The sequence below is a fragment of the Microcaecilia unicolor genome, chromosome 11 (assembly GCF_901765095.1).
Source record: "Microcaecilia unicolor chromosome 11, aMicUni1.1, whole genome shotgun sequence".
Lineage (NCBI taxonomy): Eukaryota > Metazoa > Chordata > Amphibia > Gymnophiona > Siphonopidae > Microcaecilia > Microcaecilia unicolor.
The window spans coordinates 116,445,730-116,461,890 of record NC_044041.1 but is presented as its reverse complement, the minus strand read 5'-3'; positions in this window follow the sequence as shown (position 1 = coordinate 116,461,890).

Below are 16,161 nucleotides of genomic sequence, written 5' to 3'. Positions count from 1 at the left end.
CCCATCACTATGTGACAGTCTGGGAAGGGCACCACTTTGAGAAGAATTTGTGGGAATAAATGTTGGGTCCATAAATGTTACACAGTAGAATACTCTGTCCCCAGAGGTCTCCCAGTACAAGCACATATCTTCCTTCCTTATCGGAGATCACTTTCTGTGTTTTAAAAGGCAGCTGCTTATGATTAAAATAGCCACCCCCCCCCCCCTTTGCCTAGAGTTGTATGAAGCATATTCTACCTCTCCTACCCAGCTCCTCCGGAGTTTTTGGTGTTCTGTTATATTTAAGTGTGTCTCCTGGAGGAAAGCTATGTCAGATCTCTCCCTTTTCAGCCAGCAGAGCACATTGGTTCTCTTAACCGGGGAATGAAGCTCATCTACATTAAGAGTGACCACTTTCAAATTAGCCATTGGCACCAGAGTGGAGAGTACTTGTTATCATTATGTTAGTAATCCATTCACTGGCCTCCCAGCTGAGCCAGTGAATTCCCTCTCGCTGTCCCTTCAGAGACCTTCCAATTCTCTCCCACACTCCTCTCCTTCCCCCTCCCCCTTGGATCCCAGCCTGAGTCTTAATTCCATTTTGTGTTCCCTTTACTCCCCCCCTACCCACCCCCATTCCACTCACTTCCACACACCAATCACACACACACTCATTCCCCTCCCCACCCTCACCCCTCCCTCGCTCCCCCCTGCCCCCCATCTCCTGTCTTCCCCCTCTCCCTCCCAAAGTACCTCCCCACATCCTTCACCTACCCACAATAGCTTAAAGAGAGAACATCCAACCCCCCCCCCCCCCACCCTAACAAGTTTAATCTATAACAGTACAAAACTATGCTTTTTTTTTTTTTTTTTTTTTTTTTTCCTTTTTAACTGTGATTATCTCATAACTGTCCAGCAAACCCCAAAAAGGAAAAACAGAAACATATTCACATAGATGATCTGGTAAACATCTTCTCTCAGGTACTGCATATGGCCCCACTCCGTTTCTCCCAGGGTCTTGAGTATAGGTTGTGCTCTGGCTTCCTGCTATATCAGTAGTCATTGTTCACTTCTTAGCCTCTCGGAGCCAGGCAAAATGTCCACAGTCCCCTTGCCAATATGGAGATAACACTCTCTGCAGCAGGCCTCACCATCCCTGTCCACAGCTCTCTGCTATTCTGGTTCTGGGTGTCCTGCAGCCTTCTCCTGGTTGCATTTCTCCAAAAAAGCCTTCGCTCCAGCCACATCGTTTATCAGCTGAGTCTTTCCATGCACCCAGACCCGCAGCTTGGCCGGATACAGCTGCGCGAATCTGACCCCCTTTTTGTAAAGGGCAGTGCAGATAGGCGCCATTGCCTTCCTCATTAGGGCCACGCGCGTGGAGTAGTCATTAAATAGCATCAAGCGATGCCCCTCGTAGAGGAGCGCCTCCTTAATTCTTGCCGCTTTTAAAATCCTCTCCTGCCAGTTTATGAAGTGGGCTATTGCTGTCCGGGGTCTTGTATTCCCCTCGCCTCGTGCTCCAATGCGGTGTGCTCTATCGCAGCAGAAATAGCCCTCCTGTTCCGCCAGGCCTAGGTGGTTTGGTAGCCATTTTACAAAGAATTCATACAGGCCTTTGTCGGACACGTTCTCAGGCAGTCCAATCACCCGCAAGTTATTTCGTCGAGCCCGATTTTCTTGCTCTTCTACCTTCTCTTGCAACTCCGTGATGTTTTTTTGGAGAGTGGCGACTTGCGCTGCGACGGCCTGCGCCTCCTCTTCTCTGGCGGAGATCCGGTGTTCCACCTCCGCGAGGCGAGTTGTATGCGAGTCAAACTTCTCATTTATCTCGTCTACAGCAGACTGCAATTTGTTTAATTTGTCCTCCAGTGCTGCTGAAACAGAGCGGGAGATTTCCTGCGCCCAGTCTATTGTTGGAATCACCAGGGTTGTCTGTTTGGATGATTCCCCCGCCATTTTGTCCATGCGGCTGTTCGTTGGTTTAGACGATTTTTTCGGGGCTCTGGCAGGGGCATACCTCGCAAGGGACTCCCTCGATCGGCTGCCAAGTTGAGTCCACTTCCCCAACCGCGAATCTCCCCCGAGCCACAACCTGTTAGTCTGGTACTGTTAGCAGATATAGGCAGGTGGATTGCGGAGCCTCTCTTCTTTGCTGCCTTCTAGGTAGCAGGCATCACGTGACCCCGATGATTTTTAATCCACTTGGTTTTGTCGTAGGTTTTGTGGGGCCAGGAAAACCACTTTCAGGGTTTCCACTTCCACAAGCCACCTGACTGCTGGTAGAATGAGCTCTGTTTCAACTCCAGGTCAACCTATGCCTGCTGCATCTTCCAATGATGGAGTCTCAGTTCACTCCTCAGGCAGGACTCCTGTACTGGTTTCAGGAGTGAACCAAGATTACCTCAGCTCAAATGTCTTAGTTTTTCTATTGCACAGTTACAACCTGGACTTCACTACAGATTTTTCTTGGCGTCTACATGCAAGCTCAAACACTGTCAGGCAGTTCTTGCCAACATTTCTTCCTTTAGGCACAGTTGAGTCTGTCCCCAGTTGCAATTGGGGAATGGGAAGTTGTTCCCTTTGCTTTGTAGTTCCAACCAGGGAGCTTCCTTCCAGCTGAGTTTGGACATCATAAGAGTCTAGGGTGTTTACAGTTCAACTTTTCACAATGGGAACCTTGCAGTTTGTAATAGTTCTGTCTGGTGGGGAGAGTTTCTAGCCTCCCTGGACCTCGAGGAAACTTACTTTCATATTCCCAGTGCTCCTTGCTGCAGAGGGATCTTAGCAATTTATGACCATGTCATTCAGCCTTTCCATGTGGCCGAGGACATTTTTGCAAGGTCATGGTGGTAGTGGCAGCTTTCCTAAGTGAGGATGGATTGCAGGTTCATCCATACCTCATGGCTGGCTGATTTGCAGCTCTATCAAGAGACACTGCAAACTTCATCCAAGATACCTACTTGTCTTCAGTCCTTAGGATTGGAAATCAGTGTCACCAAGAGTCAGTTGTTTCCCTTACAAATCTTGGCTTTTCAGGGAGTGCTGTTCCATATAGGCTTGGGAAATCCTCTCTTTTGCTCCTCAGCAACAGATGCCAACCCAAGTCAAGTTTTACTTTTCCTACCAGGTCCAGGATATGGGAATAGGCTCAAGTTATGGGCACAAGGTTCTCTTCCTTCGACATTCCCCCATGGGCCTGAGTCCGTATTAGACCACTTCAGGGGTTCCTTCTCTGCTTTGGTCCCCATCGCTATGGTTCCCTTCAAGCCAACTTAGTCTCAATGCATGATTTCTGCTGGAGTGGAGGAGTGGCCTAGTGGTTAGGGTGGTGGACTTTGGTCCTGGGGAACTGAGGGTTCAATTCCCACTTCAGGCACAGCTCCTTGTGACTCTGGGCAAGTCACTTAACCCTCCATTGCCCCATGTAAGCTGCATTGAGCCTGCCATGAGTGGGAAAGCGCGGCGTACAAATGTAACAAAAATAAAAAATATTTCAGTTCTCTCTCCATGGAGGTGGCTATCTGCAGCTTGTAGGCTGCTAGGATGTGTCATAGCTGGCGGCAACAGATTTCAGATCCCTTCCAGAAGGCAGATGTAGAGTCGAGGCCGGCTTCATTGCCAGTTTTCTTCTATGATTTGTTTCGGGCGTCAAACATATGTTCTGTCATTTGATGTGGTTGCGCTGCTGGGTGGTGAATGCAGCTTCTAACAATGGCTGGTTCAGCTCAATTTTCAGGGCAACTATTGTTTGAGGACTCCATGAACTTGGTGGAAGACCTGGGTGACTTATAGACTGTGTCTTACTGAGTATGTCTACAAGTTCTTTTCAGTCAGGTCAGGCTTGGCCTTATCTTTACGACACCAGGGCTATTGTCCTGGGCAGCCTAGTTTTCTTTAGCAATCCAGTCCAGGCAGGTTCTCAGAACTCCCAAGTTCTTCCGTTTGAGGTCCTCTGGATTTCTACTGGTGACGAGTGCACAATCCTGTCTTTTCTGCATATGGTGGTTTCTGCCTTCCATACCATTCCACCTTTTTCTCTTCCCTATACTATTTGGAAGTGACCAGCGAGTTCCGTTGGTCAACTTTTTGCTTTGCTCAGGACCATAGGAAGGCTCGCCATTTTCAGATTGGAAATGTGGGCATAGCGGTTTTGATGTCAGGAGGAGCAGACCTTTTGTAGAATAGCCGTCATTGTGATACTGAAGAGCTGTTCCACATAAGTGCCATTTTATTCAAAGTCCTTTTAGGGGAGCAGCTACTCCCCTTGCACCCCACCTAGCTACGCCTCTGCATAGTGGGGCAGTGCCTGGGATGACCCACTGAGCAGAAGTGACTTCCTACATAGCCTTATGCACTGCTAAAGACTGTAGCGGTCTTCTAGTGCTCATCATTTTAAGATTAGCAGATGTAGCTGTGGCAGGATCAGAAGCAGACATATTCAGAACCTGGAGAGCCCTAGGTGTATAGGAAGGTGGCGACTCCTTACAAAACGCCCACACTGCGGTAGGATAATCAGATTCCTGACCTGCTGAGCAGAAATGCCTCCCGGCATACCCTCATGTTGTCCTCTGGCTTGTCACAAGAAAGGAGATCTGGTTTCAAGAGCCGCAGTGGCCGTTGGCTGAGAGAGGTAATATCTTCAGCTGGCCTCTGTATGGGACAGTCTCGTTGCGGGTGGCAGCGCTTTCGTCCAGAGCACAGTTGACTTCCTTTTCAGTGTCCCGTCTGGCTTCTGTGGCTGCCCTTTGCAGTTCGGCCACTTGGTCCTCTGTCCTGCCGTGGATGGCTTTTTTGCAGATCACCCACTTGATCTGCTGTCCTTCCCTTGCCAGGCTTGGCATGGCAGCACTAGGCATTCCAGCTTTGACGTGGAAGCGCATGTAACTGCGGCCTGTGGATCATTGCTCCAGTCTGCTGAGGTTATAGTACCCCGCCCTACTTGAGGACTGCTTTGGTACATCCCACAAGTCTCTGGGTTGATCTGTGGGACGCTATGGAAGGTAAAATTAGTTCTTCCCTGATAATTTTCTTTCCATTAGTCCCAACAGATCAATCCAGAGGCCCACCCTTTGTTGTTCTGGGTTGAGTGTTTTCTTCTAGTTGCCTCAGTTTCATCCATGTATAAAAGGGAAAAAAACGGTGATAGGAGTATACTACCGTCCGCCTCGCCAGGATGAGCAGGTAGACACAGAAATGATAAAAGAAATCAGAGACGTGAACAAAATGGGCAATGTGATAATAATGGGTGACTTCAATTATCCAAATATAGACTGGGTAAATGTAACATCGGGACACGCTACAGAGATACAATTCCTTGATGAAATCAAGGACAGCTTTATGGAGCAACTGGAGCAGGAGCCGACGAGAGAAGGAAAAATTCTAGACTTGGTCCTTAGTGGAGCGCATGATCTGGTGAGGGACGTTATGGTACTGGGGCCGCTTGATAACAGTGACCATAATATGATCAGTTTTGATATCGACCTTGAAGTAACTGTACACTGAAAGTCAAATACGTTAGCGTTTAACTTTAAAAAAGGAGACTATGATAAAATGAGAAGAACGGTAAAAAAAAAACTTAGGGGGGCAACTGAGAGAGTAAAAACTGTACAACAGGCGTGGACGCTGTTCAAAAATACCATCCTGGAGGCCCAGGCCATACATATTCCGCGAATTAGAAAAGAAAGACGGAAGTCCAAAAGACAGCCGGCCTGGTTGAAAAGTGAGGTGAAGGAAGCTATTAGGGCTAAAAGAAACGCCTTCAGAAAATGGAAGAAGGAACCGTCTGAAAATAACAAGAAGCAGCATAAGGAGTGTCAAAGCAAATGCAAGGCGCAGATAAAGAAGGCCAAGAGGGATTACGAAAAAAAGATAGCATTAGAGGCAAAAAAACATAGTAAAAACTTTTTTCGGTATATTAAAAGCAGGAAGCCGGCAAAAGAATCGGTTGGGCCGCTGGATGACCGAGGGGTAAAAGGGGCGATCAAGGAAGACAAAGACGTAGCGGAGAGACTGAATGAATTCTTTGCTTCGGTCTTCACCGAGGAAGATTTGGGTGGGATACCAGTGTCGGAAATGGTATTTCAAGCGGACGAGTCGGAGAAACTTACTGACTTCACGGTAAACCTGGAGGACGTAATGGGGCAGTTCGGCAAACTGAAGAGTAGCAAATCTCCTGGACCGGATGGTATTCGTCCTAGAGTACTGATAGAACTGAAAAATGAGCTTGCGGAGCTACTGCTAATGATATGCAACTTATCCTTAAAATCGAGCGTGGTACCGGAAGATTGGAGGGTGGCCAATGTAACGCCCATTTTTAAAAAAGGCTCCAGGGGAGATCCGGGAAATTATAGACTGGTGAGTCTGACGTCGGTGCCGGGGAAAATGGTAGAGGCTATTATTAAAAACAAAATTACAGAGCACATCCGAGGACATGGATTACTGAGACCGAGTCAGCACGGCTTTTGTGTGGGGAAATCTTGCCTGACCAATTTACTTCAATTCTTTGAAGGAGTAAACAAACATGTGGACAAAGGGGAGTCGGTTGATATTGTGTATCTGGATTTTCAAAAGGCGTTTGACAAGGTACCTCATGAAAGGCTACAGAGGAAATTGGAGGGTCATGGGATAGGAGGAAATGTCCTATTGTGGATTAAAAACTGGTTGAAGGATAGGAAACAGAGAGTGGGGTTAAATGGGCAGTATTCACAATGGAGAAGGGTAGTTAGTGGGGTTCCTCAGGGGTCTGTGCTAGGACCGCTGCTTTTTAATATATTTATAAATGATTTAGAGATGGGAGTAACTAGCGACGAGGTAATTAAATTTGCTGATGACACAAAGTTATGCAAAGTCGTTAACTCGCGACAGGATTGTGAAAAATTACAAGAGGACCTTACGAGACTGGGAGACTGGGCGGCTAAATGACAGATGACGTTTAATGTGAGCAAGTGCAAGGTGATGCATGTGGGAAAAAAGAACCCGAATTATAGCTACGTCATGCAAGGTTCCACGTTAGGAGTTACGGACCACGAAAGGGATCTGGGTGTCGTCGTCGATAACACACTGAAACCTTCTGCTCAGTGTGCTGCTGCGGCTAGGAAAGCGAATAGAATGTTGGGTATTATTAGGAAAGGTATGGAAAACAGGTGTGAGGATGTTATAATGTCGTCGTATCGCTCCATGGTGCGACCGCACCTTGAGTATTGTGTTCAATTCTGGTCGCCGCATCTCAAGAAAGATATAGTAGAATTGGAAAATGTGCAGCGAAGGGCGACTAAAATGATAGCGGGGATGGGACGACTTCCCTATGAAGAAAGACTAAGGAGGCTAGGGCTATTCAGCTTGGAGAAGAGACGGCTGAGGGGAGACATGATAGAGGTATATAAAATAATGAGTGGAGTGGAACAGGTGGATGTGAAGCGTCTGTTCACGCTTTCCAAAAATACTAGGACTAGGGGGCATGCGATTAAACTACAGTGTAGTAAATTTAAAACAAATCGGAGAAATTTTTCTTCACTCAACGTGTAATTAAACTCTGGAATTCATTGCCGGAAAATGTGGTGAAGGCAGTTAGCTTAGCAGAGTTTAAAAAGGGGTTGGATGGTTTCCTAAAGGACAAGTCCATAAACCGCTACTAAACGGACTTGGAAAATTCCAAAATCTCAGGAATAACATGTATAGAACGTTTGTACGTTTGGGAAGCTTGCCAGGTGCCCTTGGCCTGGATTGGCCGCTGTTGTGGACAAGATGCTGGGCTCGATGGACCCTTGGTCTTTTCCCAGTATGGCATTACTTATGTACTTATCAGATTCCTTCATTTGATTTTTGGCTAAAAAAAAAAAAAATGCAAAACAAATCAAAACATAAAGGAAACCACCTGTTACCCTCCCGCAGGAGCAGTTGAGGAGGTTACATGGGCTTTATGCAGGCAGGAGAGGACTTCCTCTTTCATCTTCCACTGCTTTGGTATCGACAATACTGAAGTTAAGGTGACTGCACATGACCACATGTAGTAAACCTCTGAAGTTCTCTCTATCTCTACGGGAGAGGGACATAACCCACAAGTCTCTGGATTGATCTGTTGGGACTAATGGAAAGAAAATTATCAGGTAAGAACTAATTTTACCTTATGCAGTAACATTTTCTATAAATCAAGTTGTGCTTTTTTTGTTCTAGAATAACAAGATGCTGTAGGACAGTATGTCAGATTTGCTCTATTCTTATTTTAGAAAGCCCAAAGGGTGGCACCTATTTTCCTTGCACCTGTGGTGCCCAAAAGTCCTGCTTCAATAAAATACAACCAGCCTTTGTGTTCTGTATTGATAGTGTTCTCCCAGCTCAAGTCCAGATAAACCAAAAATAATAATAACTATTAATAAACATCAGGCATAATTCTGAAGAAAGCAATCCACTGGCCATAGTACTACCACCAGTTGTGCAGTTTAAGACATGAATACTGTGCTAATAAATGTCACCACATTAAATATTCCAATATATAGCCACAAGCTAAACACGGAAAAATCAAGACTGTAGTCGGGAATAAAGTCAAAATCAAGGAAATCAGCATATTAATAACAGTACCAAAGGTATAACATATTGCATTAAACAAGTCTGCCTAATTTAGGACCAAGCAATTCAAAAGGAAAAGAAGATTGAACTTTTCCAAGGATGCCAGCCTGACTTGTTAAGTTACTAACTCCAGTTATGTGGTTCAATTCACCAACGTTAGAGCAAACAATTGTTACAAACTTTAGGATACCTCCACTGAATGCAGTAGCTGAAAGTTGAACAAAAAAACATATCTGCAAAAAAGTGGTAATTCATCAAGCTTATATCAGTTGCAAAAACATATTTTCAATCAGGTAGCCAAGGATCTGCCTTCCTCTTGTATTTTTCAGCAGCTCAGACTAGAAGTTCTCTGGTCTTCTTCCACTGGTTAGTGAGAGATCAGCTGTGGTCTCTGCACATACTTCTGAACGCTGCTGTACCTGCCACTAAGGCACTCTGGGATGCCACCCGAACACAATTTGGAATGAAGACTAGCCGGAGGCTTCACTTACATGATTGTAGCTGAATTCTGACCAGGGTAATAGTTGAGACCAGTCACTTGGTTGGCAGATACACAGCTGCACAGAAAGGTCTTTAGGATCTGATTGACTTGTTCAGTAAAGCCATTGGATTGAGGGTGATAACCTGACAAGAAGTCTAAATTAATTTGTAAGGTCCTGCATAAAATCTGCCAGAACATAGAAGTGAACTGAACTCCCTGGTCTGAGACAATGGTTTTGGGTAATCCATGCAGGTGGAAAATTTCTTTGAAAAAAAAGTGTTGGGCCAGGGCAGGTGCAGATGGTAGACCGGGTAAATAAACAAACTAAGCTATCTTGGAAAATTGATTTACAATCACCCTTATGGTGGTGAATCCTTCAGAAGCATAGAGATCTGTCACGAAGTCCAGGGCTATGTGGGCCCACAGGGCCTCTGGTACCAGGAGAGATTGAAGGATCCCCCACAGGTGCGAATGGGTAGGCTTGCGACAGGCGCAGACAAGGCAAGAGGCAACCAAGTCACGCATATCCTTTTTCATCTGCAGCCATCAGCATGTTTGGGATATGACTTCCAGTGTTCTGTGACCTAAAGGATGACCAGCAAGCCTGGAGTCATACCCCCATCTCAGTACAGCATCCTGGAGTCGCTTGGGCAGTACTGCCTGGCCGAGAGGTACAGGAATCAAAGCGGCAACAAAGATCTTGACTGTCCAGAATAGTCTGAAGGTCATAGTTTATCAGTAGTTTCAACCGTGGATGGCAGATAACTTAAGGTCCATTTTAAGGCCCTGATCCGAAATGATATAGTCCATAAAGAGCAATTTGTTCTGTTCAAAGGTGCATTTCTTAAGTTTGGCATAGAGGTGGTTCTTGCAGAGACATTAAAGAACCTGTTTTACTTGGTCCCGGTTTTAGGCAAGCATTTTGGAATAAATCAGGATGTTATCAAGGTATACCAAAACGCAGCTTTGTAGTAGGTACTGGAAGACAGCTGGGGCATTCAAGAGCCTGAAAAGCATAACCAGATGTTTCGTAATGTCCATCTCTCATGTTAAAGCCATCTTGCCTTCATCTTCCTCGCAGATGCAAACCAAGTTATAAGCTCCAGTAGTCCAACTTGGTGAAGATGCGGGCTCCTTTGAGGGGGTGTAGGGTGCCATCTTCCCCAAAAAGAAGCCAGCCCCTGCCAGCGAGGTAGAAGGATGGATGAAGCCTCACTGTAGACTTTCTGCGATGTAGTTTGATATAGCCTTTCAGATACCGAAAGCAGGTAAATTCTTCCCCTAGGTGGTATCTTACTCAGCATGAGATTAATGGGGCAGGAAATGTCGCTGCTTGCCTCTTGGAGACTACATCGACAAAAGCTGCATATTCCCAAATCAAGCCATCAGGCATAATCGTGTCTGCAGTAGCTAGGGCAACGACTGGTGTTAACGGAATCTTAACACAATCGGTGACAAGGGTTACTCTAGGTGGTGATTTTGCCATGACCCCAGTTTATTACCAGATTACGCTGCTGTAGCAATGGTAAACCCAAAATAATTGGGTTTGTGGACATCTGGAGGGACTCCCTGTGGAGGGCCCCTATTCTAAGGCATAGGGATACTGTACTAGTCTTAAGATGCCCTTGAATGTTTCTATACACCAAGGAGACTGGAATGGTTTCAGTGTCGATGATGGCCTTGGTAAACTTCATTTCAGGATCAAGTTAAAGCAAAGTTGTAATTAAAAGTTGGGTGCGGAGAATCCTGGAGGATGGTCCTAGCACTGTTTCTTCAGCCAGGGCTAGACCCGAAAGTTTCCCCGATTTGTTCAGGCACTTGCAGGCATAATATCCTTTCTCACTACAGTCAAGACACAAGTTCTCAGTCTTATGTCTTTGCTTTCCCAACTCAGAAATAGAAGAATGGTCCACCTGCATGGGTTCCTTGGTGTTTGGTGACGAGGAATCCTTGTTGGAAGTATGGCTCGCTGGAAGCTGGGTGCCATATGGACAGCCTTGCAAAGAGATTATTGCTCCCGGAACTGATTATCAACCCAGTTACAGAGGCAGATAAGGTCATCCAGCGCACTGGGGAGGGCCTGACCTGCCAGTTGTAGTGCCAACCCCTCCCAAACTGCCACTAGACTTTCATTATGCCAGTTGAGTTCTGATGCAAGGGTTTATGACCCCTGTGTCAAACTAAGGAATTCAGGCACTGTGGAGGTGGCCTTACCAGGCTCCTTGAAGACCCTCCAAAACTGCCTGAGGAATCAGTCTAGGTTGGTAAGCACTAGGTCATTCTACTCCCAAAGTGGGGAGGCCCAAGCAAGGGCTTGGCCAGACAGTAGGGAAATGATGTAAGCCACACGAGCTGTATCAAAAGAAAAGTCCCTTGCTTGAAGTTAGATAATTATTTAACATTGATTGATTAACCCTCTACAGGCTTTGGTGTTCCCATTGTATCTAGGAGCAGCTAGGCGGATGACTGATAATGCGGAGGCAGCTACTGTGACCGGGTCTGGTGCTGGAGAAGTTGAGACCAAACGTGCTGCTAACATCTGAAGGTGGTTAGGTCCTGAACAGAACCAGAAAGTTTCTGGAGCAGCTGCAAAGTGGTTGACTAGCCCAAGCTCATGGCCTTTGCAATCTGTCACGAACAGGGGAGGGTGAGCCCTTGGTCCGCAGCAGAGTTTATGCTGCCTAACTAACCTGGAGGCTAGGTAGGTCCTGACTGGTGGCAGGCGAGTCACACAGACTAGGGACAGGGTTGGCCAAGACTAGATATTTACCAGGAGGATAAGGAGAATCAGCAGAATGTAAGGGAGGCTAGGAGTAGGAAGTACTGTAATGGAGGACTAGATACCAACAATGGTATTGAAGAGGCCCAAAAAAATCCACTGCCAGGGGAGAGGGCCGGGACTCGCTGCAATCAGGCACAGTCAGGGCAGGCGGTGGCCCAGAGGAGTGAAGGAGATGAGCTGGGAGTCAAAGCCAAGAAGTCAATTCGATGTATGGAGCAGAAACCAGGGTAGGCTGGCTGGAGAGACGGGCTGGAACCAGGGCAGGCTAGTTGGAGACACGGACTGCAACCAGGGCAGGTACAGGATCAGGAAACAATGTACTAGCTCTCACCAAGTGGAAGCTAGGAGACCAGTTGCAAAGGCAGTGCAGAAGAGTCCCGAGATCCTTATAAGGGCTCCTCTCTTGTCATCATCGAGTGTCATAGTTGGTTTCCTGCTGCTGGCCCTTTAAATCCTGACTCTCAGCACGCACGCCTAAGAGAGCCCCTGTTGGCCCACAACTGCGGCACCCATGAGGGAGGGACTCACATGACCAGCAGGGTATTCCGGAGCACCAGAGACAGTGCGGGTGGCCCACCATGCCAGGAAGGCAACCCAGAGCCCCAGGAAGTCATGGAGCCTGGCCCTGACGCTCCCAGATGTCAAAAGGTGAGCCTGAGCGTGGCCACGACAAAAGTATATACTGTGATTAAAGAACTTAGCACTGCCTCATTAGAGTCTTCCACATCCGATTGAAGATCAACCTCCACATATCATTGCAGACGCTATCCTTCCCAACTGTAACCTCCGTATTGTAAATGAAGATCTCAACCTTCCAAATTCTTCCCAGCCTTCTTACCAGAGGCAAAGCCCAAGGAGCAGAAATCACAGTCATTTACCCCTTTCTCCAATACAAAAAACATCCCTAGTTTTTGACAATTAGCCAGTTCCACTTCTCTTATAAATCCCTTCCTCAAACTTCTCCTTGCTTACCCAGGGACCATCCAACTTCTCTGACACCCCAGTCCTTCAAGAAGAAATTCAATCCCTACTCCACATGGATGCAATTCAAGTATCCCCTCATCAGCAGCATCAGGGATTCTATTTCTATTGATTCCAAAAAGATCAGAAGGTCTCCCACCTATTCTAGATTATTATTAGGATTTATTTACCACCCTTTTGAAGGAATTCACTCAAGGTGGTGTACAGTAAGAATTAACCTTTTTGTAAAGAAAGAAAAGCTCAGGGTATACTTACCACAAACTATCCTTCCACTCATATGCTGACACTATTGGGTAGTATCACTGGATCTAAAAGATGCCTATACTCATACTTAGTGGCTCAGCTGTTTGAGGAGGCTAAAGTGAGTGGGACAGGCAGGATCTGAATCCTTAATTGTCTGACATTCAGAAAGGTTCACAGAAGAGTTGCAAACAATAACTTTTATTAAATTTAGAAATTAAGATATGTATCAAATGGCAAAGAAAACGAAATAGTGCAAACTTCGGTAGATACATATAGGTCACTTAGGCGCTTTAAAAAAGTGGCAGTAGATGATGCCTACATCTCTATAGAGGCCTGCAGCTATTCTGCCGCCTCTTATCTCACTTCCACTTGCCAGCAGCCCATGTGTCTCTCTCATATTCCACTTGGTTGTAGCCCATCTGCCCCTCTCTCGCACACATATCTTTTCCTCCCACCCTCACAGAACTTGTTAATTTTGCTGTATCATGAGATTGGGAGCTGCAAGGTCGACAGGTTGAACCTCAAGTTGCTCAAACTATCTGAGAACTCTGTGGCTGCACAGTACAATTGGAAGGCATGGGTGGGGAGGGAGTAAGGAAACTGCTGGGCGTTGGGGGTAGTGGAGGGAAGAAATATGCAGAACCAGAGTGCAGAGATGCCAATGGTGGCCAATCCAAAAAAGCTAAATATACCTGTGTATTACACAATGATGGCTATAGTCACTATGGGCTAGATTGTATAGATAGTGTCTGAAAACTGTGCGGTAAAAAAAAATATGTGTAGGTGTATTCTCTAAAGTGTACCTACATTGTATATTATAAGCTTAAATTTCTGCACAGTATATAGAATGTGCCGCGCGCCTTTCTAAGTAACCAAATTTGGTTGCGCCCATGTAGGTCACGTTTTACTTGGCGTAAATCCTGATGCTTAAATTATGTGAAGAGCAAGTGTAATCTCTAAATCACATAGATTTTAGAAATGCCACGCCCCACCCATGGCCACACCCCCTTTTCAACTATGGAACTTAGAATTTAGGCACACCACGTTACAGAATATGCTTAGCGAGTTGGGTGCATAAATCTTAATGCCAATTAGTGCTAATTGCTTGTTAACATCCAATTAACAGTCCTGACTAAACAAGTTATGCGCATTGTAATAGAATATTCTCCAATTTCTGCACAGAAATTAAGGCATGATATATAGAATTTGGGAATATATTCAAATAAAATACCATCATATCTCTGTTTTAAATAATTAATAGATGGATCCTCAGACAGCCCATGAGTATATAAACTTCAACACTGGCCAAATTCCTCAATCATGTATTTAAATTTTTCAATTTTTACATTCTCCAAAGTGATTTCACAAATTTTTTATCTTATATACTCGATTCAGTTATTATTATTATTTATTGCATTTGTACCCCACATTATCCCACCTTTTTGCAGGCTCAATGTGGCTTACAGAGTGTTGTTATGTTCCAGTGTACGGCCACCTCTCCCACCATGAATTCATGTTTTGATAATCTGCATCAGGGTCGAGGCCCAAAAATTTGGTTAAACTCCTTCAGTGGCAGTCCATCTGTAAATCCAGAAAAAAGTGACATGTACCACCCCGATGAGTAACGTGGTTTTTGCAGTACGTTTAATGTATACATTTGGCATGGTGGTGAAAGGACAATCCTTATTGACAAGTAATGCCTTTACGTGCACATAAAAATGAATTTCTTTCATGGATGACATATTACATATGTTAAACTCATTTCAAGCACTTAACACTAAACCGCACATACATCTGTGGAAACAATTCAATTGTATTTAAAGATCCCTCCAGAGGCAATATCTTACAAAGACAACCACCTCAACACACAACAGGTTCTGCAAATTTTTCTAAAACCCTATCTTGATGTTAAGACAAACTAAAATTTGATTAAAAAGTTTTGATGTCATCTCATTAAGGCTAACACACAATCCATCCACTGCAAAACACTAAGCACAAACTTGTGCAGAAACACACTTGGAACCTTCCCATACCATAGTAGCACTAACGCCCAAGATTCGAGAAATAACCTTATGCATTGAAAGGCAGCACTGTAAATATTACACCATGCCCTAAAACACCAATACACCACCTAGTGTGGAAAAAAAAACCCAAAACAAACATGACTAACAAGATCCCTACATAGGCACTACATGCTAGCAGAATATTACACCTTAGTCACACATGCAAAACACAGACAGACCCTCAACAAATATGAAACAAGGGATCACGCATCAGTAATAAAGATATGACGGCAAAAAACTGTACTGGAAACTTTACAAAGTCAGATTCTGTACACAACAATAATAGAAAAATAGAAACTGAAATGCAAAATAGCAGATATGTGCATTTCCAAAAGCTGACAAATTCCAATTAATAAATTCAGAATAAAATACTTTTTTCTACCTTTGTTGTCCGAACATTTTATTTTTCTATTCACTTTTGTCCCAGAGTTGCTTTTCTTCGAGTTACTTCCAGGGTTTCCTATCCATTTGACATTTCTTGTCTGGCCATGTCCACCATCCCTCTGTCCCTCCCTCCATATTCAGCATCTGCCCTCTCGGTGTCCTTATCCTCCTCTATATTCAGCATTTCTTCTGTGTCATCTTGACCTGCCCTACATTTCTACCCTGTGTTCATATCATTTCTCCTGTGAATAGCACTGCCCCTCACCCCCATGTCCAACACTGTGTCCCTGTTCCTATGCGCCCTCCATCTCTTCTCTGTCTCCTTGCCCCTCCCTTTTCTCTTCCCTTCCTCCCCCACTCCTTACCCTGGGGCCAGTAGCTCGCCTTCTCTCTTCCTTACCCACCCAGGTCCAGTTATCTTTACGTCTTGTCTTTCTTTTCTCCAGTCCAATCTCAATCTCTCCCCCCCCCCCCCTTCCTTCCACTACTCCTCCCCTGCTGGTCCTACTACTACTAATAATAATTTCCATAGCGCTACTAGACGTATGCAGCACTGTACTGTTCCTAGGGGGCTCACAATCTTAAGTTTTTTGTACCTGGGGCAATGGAGGGAAGTGACTTGCCCAAGGCTGCAGTGGGAATCAAACCCAGGTTGCTAGGATCAAAGCCCGCTGCACTAA